This window comes from Stenella coeruleoalba, assembly GCF_951394435.1.
Source record: "Stenella coeruleoalba genome assembly, chromosome: 3".
Lineage (NCBI taxonomy): Eukaryota > Metazoa > Chordata > Mammalia > Artiodactyla > Delphinidae > Stenella > Stenella coeruleoalba.
The window spans coordinates 35,484,534-35,495,517 of record NC_137148.1 but is presented as its reverse complement, the minus strand read 5'-3'; the positions used below and the strand labels follow the sequence as shown (position 1 = coordinate 35,495,517).

General features: G+C 40.9%; 1 long non-coding RNA gene across 1 annotated transcript in view; it reads left to right on the top strand.

The window, feature by feature from the left end:
• The window catches only part of LOC307183326, a 41,525-nt gene that overhangs the window by 20,627 nt on the left and 9,914 nt on the right, over positions 1-10,984 (top strand). The window lies entirely within an intron of this gene.

Here is a 10,984-nt window from a genome sequence, read left to right as displayed (position 1 = left end):
ATCTAAACTAATGAAGAGTAGATAGTGTTAAAACAAACAAACAAACAATATACAAAGCATATAATAGTGGTAATAGCTCAAATACTAAAGTTTCTGTACTCCACTCATGGAGTACCTACTTGAGCTCCATTGCACTCAGAGAATTTTTATTATACCCCCCAGTATTAACCATGGTCAAATGAATTAAGGCTTCTCCACTCCTCTCCACACCCACACCAGCCAAGTTTTCTCTAAACCAATCTAAAATTAGTGCAATGATATGTGCATATGTAGAAATTATTTGTCCCTATTACACAAAAAACAAATTATGCCACTGTTCAACACTCATCTCTTTGCCATCAGTATGGCTGTACTTAAAATCTGATGCATTACTAAATCTGATGCATGACTTTTAAATATAGGTGTTCTCAATTTAAGATGTTTATAATATTTAATTATCATGCCACAAATATTTTTTGCTGCATTTCTTGGTAGTCTGCCTGTTGCTAGGAATTGAACTGTGTCACCTCCAAAATTCTTATGTTGACGCTCTGAACTCCAGTGTGACTGTATTTGGAGATAGAATCTTTAGGAGATAATTAAGGTTAATTAAGGATAATTAAGGAATGAAGTCATAAAGGTGGGGCCCTAATCTAATAGGACTGTGGCCTTATAAGAAGAGGAAGAGAGAGAGTGCTCTTGTTTTCTCTCCACATGTTCACACTGAGGATAGGCCTTGTGAGCACACAGTGAGATGGTGGTTGTCTGAAACCCAAGGAGAGAGCCCTCGTGAGGTATCAAGCCTGCTGGCACCTTAATTTTGGACTTCCCAGCTTCTAGAACTGTGAGAAAATAAATTTCTCTTGTTTAAGCCACTCAGCCTATAGTATTTTGTTATAGCAGCCTGAGTAGACAATACAATTATTGAATATTTTTCGTATTTTGTATGGTAACCTGTTTGGTAAATAAAGGACATAAGGAAATTAATATGCTCAAAGCAATTGCTAAGTATTTCTATCCTCTTATTTTGTATAAGAATACTTTGGGATATAGCCAACTAACTGTTGAAGTGAAGAATGAGTTTCAGTTTTAGTTCTATGGAACCAATCACAAGAAATTCTGCAGAATTCCAGAGGTAAACTCATTTAGTTAGGATGGAGAAATTGACTTTTGCAAAACAGTAAGCATTTACATTTGAGGGTGGGAGAGTGTCTAGAAGAATCAGGATTAATATAATCTAAAAGTATGAAATACTTGTCTTTAGACTTTTCTCTAGCAAAGAGGAAGGAGAAAATACAAATTTGAAATTTAGGTAATCTAGACTGAGGAAGGGGCATGTGCCAATGCCTGGTGTGTGAAAATGGCAGTAACAAGTAGTCCAAAGTAAAGGTAAGTAAAATTCCTAAAGTAATTACTCAAAGTAATTTTGGGGATATATTGTTTAAAATGAGATACACCAAAACATAGATATTGCTTGACAATTTGTTACTTCACAAAGAAATCCAATTTCCTTCCTCTTTTTATATTGCATTAACAACTATTAGTGGTTTTCAATCTGAATTTTAGCCGTGTATTTTCAGTTTATTGAATTATTATCCTCTGTATCACATATACTAGTAAAACTCTTCAATAGTTAAAACTTGATCCTTAAGACAGGAGACTAACTGTAATAGCAACCCATGATAAATGCAGTAAAATTCCTTTTGGGGTAAAGTTTAGAAATCATTATGATTTGATATACTGTTTTTGAACTGTATACTGTTTTGATCTGTAGGATAATCTGAAGTAGTTAATGATGCAAAATCCTCCCTCTCAACTTTTTTTTTTTAGTTCTTAACATTTTATCTTATTTTATTTATTTTACCCCCCCCCCCACCGCCCTTGGCAACCACAAGTCTGTTCTCTATGTCTGTGAGTCTGTTTTTGTTTTCTAGATAGGTTCATTTATGCTATATTTTAGATTCCACATACAAGTGATATCATATGGTATTTATCTTTTTCTTTCTGACTTCCTTCACTTAGTATGATAATCTCTAGTTGCATCCATGTTGCTGCAAATGGCATTATTTGGTTCTTTTGTATGGCTGAGTAGTATTCCATTGCATATATGTTCCACATCTTCTTTATCCATTCATCTGTTGATGGACATTTAGGTTGTTTCCATGTTTTGGCTATTGTAAATAGTGCTGCAATGAACATAAGGGTGCACGTGTCTTTTTGAATTATAGTTTTGTCTGGGTATATGCCCAGGAGTGGGATTGCTAGATCATATGGTAATTCTGTTTTTAGTTTTCTGAGGAACCTCCACACTGTTTTCCATAGTGGCTGCACCAACTTACATTCCCTCCAACAGTGTAGGAGGGTTCCCTTTTCTCCACACCCTCTTCAGCATTTGTTACTTGTAGACTTTTTTTTTTTTTTTTGCGGTACGCCGACCTCTCACTGTTGTGGCCTTTCCCGTTGCGGAGCACAGGCTCCGGAGGCACAGGCTCAGTGGCCATGGCTCACGGGCCCAGCCGCTCTGCGGCATGTGGGATCCTCCCGGACCAAGGCACGAAACCGCGTCCCCTGCATCGGCAGGCGGACTCTCAACCACGGTGCCACCAGGGAAGCCCTACTTGTAGACGTTTTAAGGATGGCCATTCTGACTGGTGTGAGGTGATACCTCATTTTGATTAGTGATGTTGAGCATCTTTTCATGTGCCTACAGGCCATGTGTATGTCTTCTTTGTAGTTCCTAACATTGTACTATTATTATTATTTTTTAATTTATTTAAATTATTTATTTTTGGCTGTGTTGGGTCTTTGTTGCTGCACACTTGCGGCGAACGGGGGCTTCCCTTGCGCAGCTAGGGCTCTAGGAGCACAGGCTTCAGTAGTTGTGACACACAGGCTTAATTGCTCCGCTGCATGTGGGATCTTCCCGGACCAGGGCTTGAACCCGTGTCCCCTGCATTAGCAGGCGGATTCTTAACCACTGCGCCACCAGGGAAGTCCTGTAGTTCCTAAGTTTCACTAGGGTTTTGTCTCAGAACATGGCTCCTGAACTAAACTCATTTTAATTTGAGCTTGATTTTCTCCCAACTCCTCCCCGCTAATGAGACCCTTGAGGTGTTTTTAAACCATCACTAATATTATAGAACCATCCTTATAAAATCATCATTAACATTCCACTGGCTGTTATCACATGCTATTCCTTTTGTCACACTGGCCAAGCCATCTGATTGTTTCTAAGTGTCTTCATTGCCCCTCCTCCGATGTACGAAGGACAAGGTCAAGATCTTTTCAGTCTGTATGGTCTTCTTGCCCAGTGAACTAGGGGACAAGCTGGTGATTCAGGGGTCGTCAAATTCTTGGTGAGAAGCAAGGGACTGACTTGTGACCTCCACAGCCCCAAATTCAACCATCCGCACAGTGGGTGGCAGCCCCATTTCCTTCCGTGCCCTTCTTCTGGGTCGCTGCCTTGCCCTCTCCCCTACCCTGCTCAGGCCGGCCCGCGGCAGCCCAACGACAGGCTTGTGTTATCTCCCCACCCCCGCTCCTTGCCACCCTGAATGAAGTCACCCTCAGTCCTGAGGCCCGGGGATTCCAGTTTCCTCCACTCGCATCCTGCTGTCCTCAGGCGTGGGAGAAATGGCTGCGTCAGAACTCTGTTCTGACCCAGGAGGATGTGAGGAGGTGTTAAGTAAAGAATATTCACGGAAAAGAGAATTCCGAACCCGCCCACGAAAGGTCTGGAGCGTACCTGCTGTCTCCCACAGTCCCCTCAGGCTTCCCCCCGCAGCTTCCTCCTGGTGCTCGTCCGCCCCTGACTGCTGTCTCTTCCCCCGGAAGCGGTTCCCCCAACAATGGGCCCGCCCTTCTCCTGGTCCCACCTGTGCTCTGCCCTAGGGCTCCTCCTCCAGCCTTACCTCCTTCAGCCTTACCTCCTTGGGCTTCTTAGGTATTTTCATGTAGTTTCTAGAATATGATTCAACACTTAGTGACTGTCAGATCAATAATTATTTCCCGAGCAAAGAATAAATCACATTGGGTTAAGTTTTTTATAAATTTATTTAGTATTTGGCGGTGTTGTGTCTTCGTTGCTGCGCGCAGGCTTTCTCTAGTTGCTGCAGGCGGGGGCTGCCCTTCGTTGCGGTGCGCGGGCTTCTCATTGCGGTGGCTTCTCTTGCTGCGGAGCACGGGCTCTAGGCTCGCGGGCTTAGTTGCTCCGCGGTATGTGGGATCTTCGCGGACCAGGGCTTAGAACCCGTGTCCCCTGCATTAGCAGGCGGATTCTTAACCACTGCGCCACCAGGGAAGCCCGGTTAAGTTTTGATTAATGAGTCAGCACTATTGAATAAATAATAATCCATATTTATTCTAGCAACATAAAGTAGGCTTATAAAGTACCAGACACTATGCTGGGTGATGGAGATGAAAACGTGGATACAATGCATTCTGTGCAGTCCAAAGTCAGTTAATGGATATGATCTCTCTTCTACAGAGTTTTGTCTTGGTAGCTTAGTGGTTAAGGGCGTGGGTTCCGCATGGATCCAACCCGCAACTCTTTTATTTACCAACTGGGTGATCATGGGCAATTTGTAAATTATACCTGCTTCAGCTTCTTTGCCTGTAAAATAGACATTAATTTATTAATGTCTACTTCATAGGGCTGTTGCAATGTTTAAATGAAATGATGCATTTTAAAAGTGAATAATGTACCTCCTGGCATAAGGTAAGTGTTAAAGATATTAATTATTATAATTAAAAATTTTTTCAAAGACTGAAAGAATATCCACTGCCAACTTTGCTTTATCTACTTCTGTTTTTTTTTTTTTTTGAGTAGGAGATGGGAGATTTATTTTTCTTAATTTGATTTTTCTATGAAACCCAAAATTTGGCATGCAGAAAAATGTAAACTGTAATAGGATAATTCGTACTTTATTATTTGAAAGGTATTATAGCATGGTGGCAAGAGAACTAGATGAAAGTGGGAAATGTGGCAGGGGGGAGGGGGGAAATCCTCTTTATGTTGCTAACCTGTTAGTAATTTGGGAAGGTTGGACTTCGCAAGTCTTTTTTTGTTTTTCATTTAAAAATAAGAGAGGTAGACTAAATAACAGAGATAAAATTTTAAGATTTTTAAACTAGTCTTATGATAAGACATTGCTCATCAAATATTTTGAAAATGTCATTTTCTCATATTTATTACCTCATTAATTTCACAAAATTCACACGTACACACACACATAATTTAATTTTTAAAGATCTTTCAAGAGATGAAACTTCTGGCTATCCAAGGAGGCTTTCCTTGACATTAATAACAACACATAGGGATATTGAAAATGGCCTTTCAAATTGCTGGTTTTATCCAATTAGTGTATATAGCTATATCTATATATCATGTTCTATGTCACTTGTATCATAATAGGTTACTTAAACAAGCCCATTTTAAGATCCACCTAAAATGCTGCCTTCTCCATGATGCATTCACTGATCATATCAATCAACATGACCTACTTTTCCTTGTTCTATGCTTTTATTACACTTTGGAACATGCTGGACTTCTTTGGCATTTCTTAGGGCTGTTTGAATTGATATCTTATCTCTCCTTCTCTCCTGTTGCATTATCTGCTCCTTGGAGAAAGAAATCTAGTGTGTGTGTGTGTGTGTGTGTGTGTGTGTGTGTGTGTGTGTGTGTGTGTGTGTGTGTGTATTTCTCCATAGTGCCAGCATAGTCAGAATAAATAAATGAATCAACATACCAGAAATAACTCATGAAAATTTAGCTTGATTTTTCTAGTTTGAAATGAGTCATAAGCGTCTCTTCCAATTTATAGGTGTTAGCATTTTTTGGAAAGAATCCTAGTGAATTCGAGATATATCTGTCAATGAGAAACTATATGAGCTTCCCATGATTTCATCTTTAAAAAGGGAATGTCTTCACAGTTGTATTCACAGTTTTATTCATCAAATACCATCTGAGAAACAGAATGGACTCATTGAACATTTGCTCAGAAACTGCCTGGAAAACCGTAAGAGAGAAATAACTTACGTTACTATGCCGTACTAACAAAGGGAGTGTAAAGAAAGTAATGTTAGAATCCATTAAAAAGTACCTTGGGGGCTTCCCTGGTGGCGCAGTGGTTGAGAGTCCGCCTGCCGATGCAGGGGACACGGGTTCGTGCCCCGATCCAGGAAGATCCCACATGCCGCGGAGCGGCTGGGCCCGTGAGCCATGGCCGCTGGGCCTGCGCGTCCGGAGCCTGTGCTCCGCAACGGGAGAGGCCGCAGCAGTGAGAGGCCCGCGTACCGCAAAAAAAAAAAAAAAAAAAAAAGTACCTTGATCTGGAAAAATAGATGCATATGCACCCACATAATTGAAAAAAATTAGAAGCCAGTGATTTATGTATGTAAGTATCTTAAGATGAATGATACATTGATGTTTTTCCAGGTTACAAACAACAGCATTTTTTAATTCATTCCTAAATATTTAAGTACTTGCAAGGTACCAGCTACTGAGGGTCTAGGTGCTAAGGAGAGCAAGTCAAATAAGACATTCTCCTTCTGCTTTGGAGCTTATAGTCTCACAGGACTGCTTTTTTAAGACCATCAGCACTTACCCATCTATTTATTCAAAAAATACATGTTGAGCACCAACCATGTTTGGGGATCTGTGAGAACACTAGAAATGAACAAAACAGACATTGTCCCTGACCCCAGAGGACCTACAGTGTAGAGATGGAGATAGATAATCAACAAATAAATAAAGGATAAATAAAAATTATAATAAGTGCAAGGAAAGAAACAAAAATCCATGATGTTGATTTAAAAAGTGAACAGGAGTTGCTTTAGGTATAGTGGTCAGTAAGTGTCTCAGAGCAGATAAGCTGAAAGCGAGACCTCAGTGGTACATCAAAATGTTAGCTGTGGGCAACAGATAAATACTAGGGTTGCTACCTCCTGCTTGCTCTCTTGGCACACTTCTCCCTGCTCTTATCTCTGTGTTTATCTGATTCCCTTATTTCAATATCTGCTATGAACCACATTGTCCTGGCTTCAGTTGCAACTTCAGGTCTCAGTTCTGTGGCTCCCTGGTTCTCAGCATTGCCTGCAGTAATTTGGTAAGAGACACCCTGGGCACCAGGTCTATGACCCTATGAAACTATGTTGGTTGGACTCACCTCCATCCATCCTCATGTAGAGAGAGGAATTTGGACACAATCCCAGGATAAATCCTAAACCATGGAATACTTGGACTACTTTTCTTGAAACAATCAGCCTTATATATGTAAATATTCCATCTCTAAACAGGCTTCTGTTAAAAGTAGAAGCATATAGCTAACTAAGCAGAATTTGTATTTTTGGTTGAGGACAGAAAGTACGAGTATTCTATTTAATTTATTAAGAAGAAATCAATGTACTTTAGTCAGTGAGCTTATGGTAAGGGTGACATGTTTTTGTGAAAATTAAGGAATCTAGCCACCGCTTAGTGGCTTGGTCTTCCATAGTTGCTTGGAGGTGACTATAGGGTACTCTCAGGAGAAGTCAGATTTTTTTCTCAAAATACAGTTTTAAGTCTGTACAAGTACATAAACAAATGATCCATGATTACTTTGTGTCATAATGTAGCATGAGTTTAATGATTTGGGTCTAAAATATTCCCTTGCTCCCAGAGAAATCAACTTGTTCATAACATACCTTCTTAGCGATCACTCGGTTGGGGGTAGAGGGAATAAATAGACTTTTAGGCATACCTAGCTTCAATCCTGGCTCCACACCTATGAGCTGTGTGATTCTAGGCAACTCAGTTTATCTCTATTCCCCTTAGTTTCATAATTTTCAAATGGGAACAAACTTCTGAAGATTGTGGAAGAGCTAAAATGAGATATTACATCTTATCAGGGCAGGCTTAGAGTGTGCCAGAAGTATTTGTTGAATGGATGAATGAACCAATGAACAGTGTTAGTTCCTGAATCAATAAGCTATTGTAGTGTAATAAACTACTCTAAAACTTAGTGGTTTGAAACAACCATTTATTTAGCTAATGCTATTTCTGGTCAGAAATTTAGACTGGGCTCAGTGAGTAATTTTTCTAGTCTTGCCTGGGTTCCCTTATGTACCTGTGTTCAACTGTGGATCAAGTAAGGGGTGTAAGTGGCTTTGCTGGTCTTGATTCAGCTCTCACATCTTGGGATGTGAGTTGGGATGGCTTTTCACTCTGTCACTTGTTCTCTCATCCTCAAGCAGGCTTGACCAGGCTTGTTCTCAGGGAGTGTCAGGATTTCAAGAGAGGAAGCAGAGGCATGCAAGGCTCTCTAGCGGGTGAGGCTCAACACTGCCCCCAACCACTTCCTCACCGTTTTTTTGGGAAAAGTGCATTACAAGACCACCCAGATTCAAGTGGTGAAGGGACAGACTCCACCTCTTGATGGCAGGAGTTGCAAAGAGGGTGAATACAGGAAAGGGAATAATTGCAGCCATTTTGCAAAAAAAAAAAAAAAAAAAAAATTAACCAATAACTATCTTTAGGTATACCTGTCAAAATAAAATAGTTGTAGAATGCATACTTAAGTAAAGGGGATACATGGCCTGATGCATATAATAGTCCAAGTTTAAATCCAAACTTGGAAGACATCTGCCAAATGATTTTTGTGTAAGAAAAATTGAAATTTGGTCGTTAGTTCTAATAGTGGTTAGAGAGCAGAATGAAATGTCTTTTGAGGCAACTCCTAGTCTAAATCATCCATGTAAAGGGGCATAAGTATCCTCCTAGGCAGTTGTAAATGATCAAGCGATATTAAAAAGAAATGGAGAAAATGAAGAGTCAGGTGATTCTTGAAACAGAGCTAGGGGGCTTCCCTGGTGGCGCAGTGGTTGAGAGTCCGCCTGCCGATGCAGGGGACACGGGTTCATGCCCCGGTCCGGGAAGATCCCACATGCCGCGGAGTGGCTAAGCCCGTGAGCCATGGCCGCTGAGCCTGTGCGTCCGGAGCCTGTGCTCCACAACGGGAGAGGCCATGACAGTGAGAGGCCCGCGTACCAGAAAATAAAACAAAAAACAAAAAAAACAGAGCTAGGCTTCTGGTTCGAGGTGGCTGCTGTTGCAGGGCAGACTATGGCAACTCAGGAAGCCAGTCAGAGGAGAGCAATGCTTTGGACTTGCCATCAGCTTATGATGTAAGGGATTAAGTGTTGCAGAGACCCAGCCAGGAGGCCAACAGTGAGGCTTTTAGCTCTGAGGAATCCCTTTCTATTCCTTGCTCTTCTGATGTGGATCCAGCCATGTGGCTGACAGGGTCATTGTGCTCCGACCTGGTGTCAGGCCTGAGCCTCAGGTGGGAGAGCCGAATTCAGGTCATTGGACCACCAGAGACCTCCTGGCCCCACATAATATCAATCGGTGAGAGCTTTCCCAGGGATCTCCCTCTCAGTGCTAAGACCCAGCTCCACCCAACAGCCAACAAATTCCAGTGCTGGATGCCCCATGCCAAACAGCTAGCAAGACAGGAACACAACCACCCCCATTAGCAGAGAGGCTGCCTAAAATCATACTAAGTCCACAGACACCCCAAAACACACCACCGGCTGCACCCCTACCCATCAGAAAGATAATTTCCAGCCCCACGCACCAGAACACAGGCACAAGTCCCCTCCACCAGGAAGCCTACACAAGCCACTGAACCAACCTCACCCACTAGGAGCAGACACCAAAAACAACGGGAACTATGAACCTGCTGGCTGTAAAGAGGAGACCCCAAACACAGTAAGTTAAACAAAATGAGAAGACAAAAATATGCAGCCGATAAAGGAGCAAGGTAAAAACCCACGAGACCAAACAAATGAGGAGGAAAAAGGGGAGTATACCTGAAAAAGAATTCAGAGTAATGATAGTAAAGATGATCCAAAATCTTGGAAAGAGAATGGAGAAAATGCAAGAAACATTTAACAAGGACCTAGAAGAATTAAAGAGCAAACAAACAATGATGAACAACACAATAAATGAAATTAAAAATTCTCTAGAAGGAATCAATAGCAGAATAACTGAGGCAGAATAAGGGATAAGTGACCTGGAAGATAAAATAGTGGAAATAACTACCACAGAGCAGCATAGAGAAAAAAGAATGAAAAGGGTTGAGGACAGTCTCAGAGACATCTGGGACAACAATAAATGCACCAACATTCGAATTATACGGGTCCCAGAAGAAGAGAAAAAGGGTCCGAGAAAATATTCAAAGAAATTATAGTTGAAAACTTCCCTAACATGGGAAAGAAAATAGTCAATCAAGCCCAGGAAGGGCAGAGAGTCCCATACAGGATAAATCCAAGGAGAAACATGCCAAGACACATATTAATCAAGCTATCAAAAATTAAACACAAAGAAAAAATATTAAAATCAGCAAGGGAAAACAAATAACAACAAATAACATACAAGGGAATCCCCTTAAAGTTAACAGTTGATTTTTCAGCAGAAACTCTTCAAGCCAGAAGGGAGTGGCAGGACATATTTAAAGTGATGAAAGGGAAAATCTTACAACCAAGATTACTCTACCCAGCAAGGATCTCATTCAGATTTGATGGAGAAATTAAAACCTTTACAGATAAGCAAAAGTTAAGAGAATTAAGCACCACCAAATCAGTTTTACAACGAATGCTAAAGGAACTTCTTTAGGCAGGAAGTGCAAGAGAAGGAAAAGATCCACAAAAACAAACCCAAAACAATTAAGAAAATGGTAATAGAAACATACATATCGATAATTACCTTAAATGTAAATGGATTAAATGCTCCAACCAAAAGACGTAGACTGGCTGAATGCATACAGAAACAAGGCCCATATATATGCTGTCTACAAGAGACCCACTTCAGACCTAGGGACACATACAGACTGAAAGTGAGGGGATGGAAAAAGATACTCCATGCAAAGGAAATCAAAAGAAAGCTGGAGTAGCAATTCTCATATCAGACAAAATAGACTTTAAAATAAAGACTATTAGAAGAGACAAAGAAGGACACTACATAATG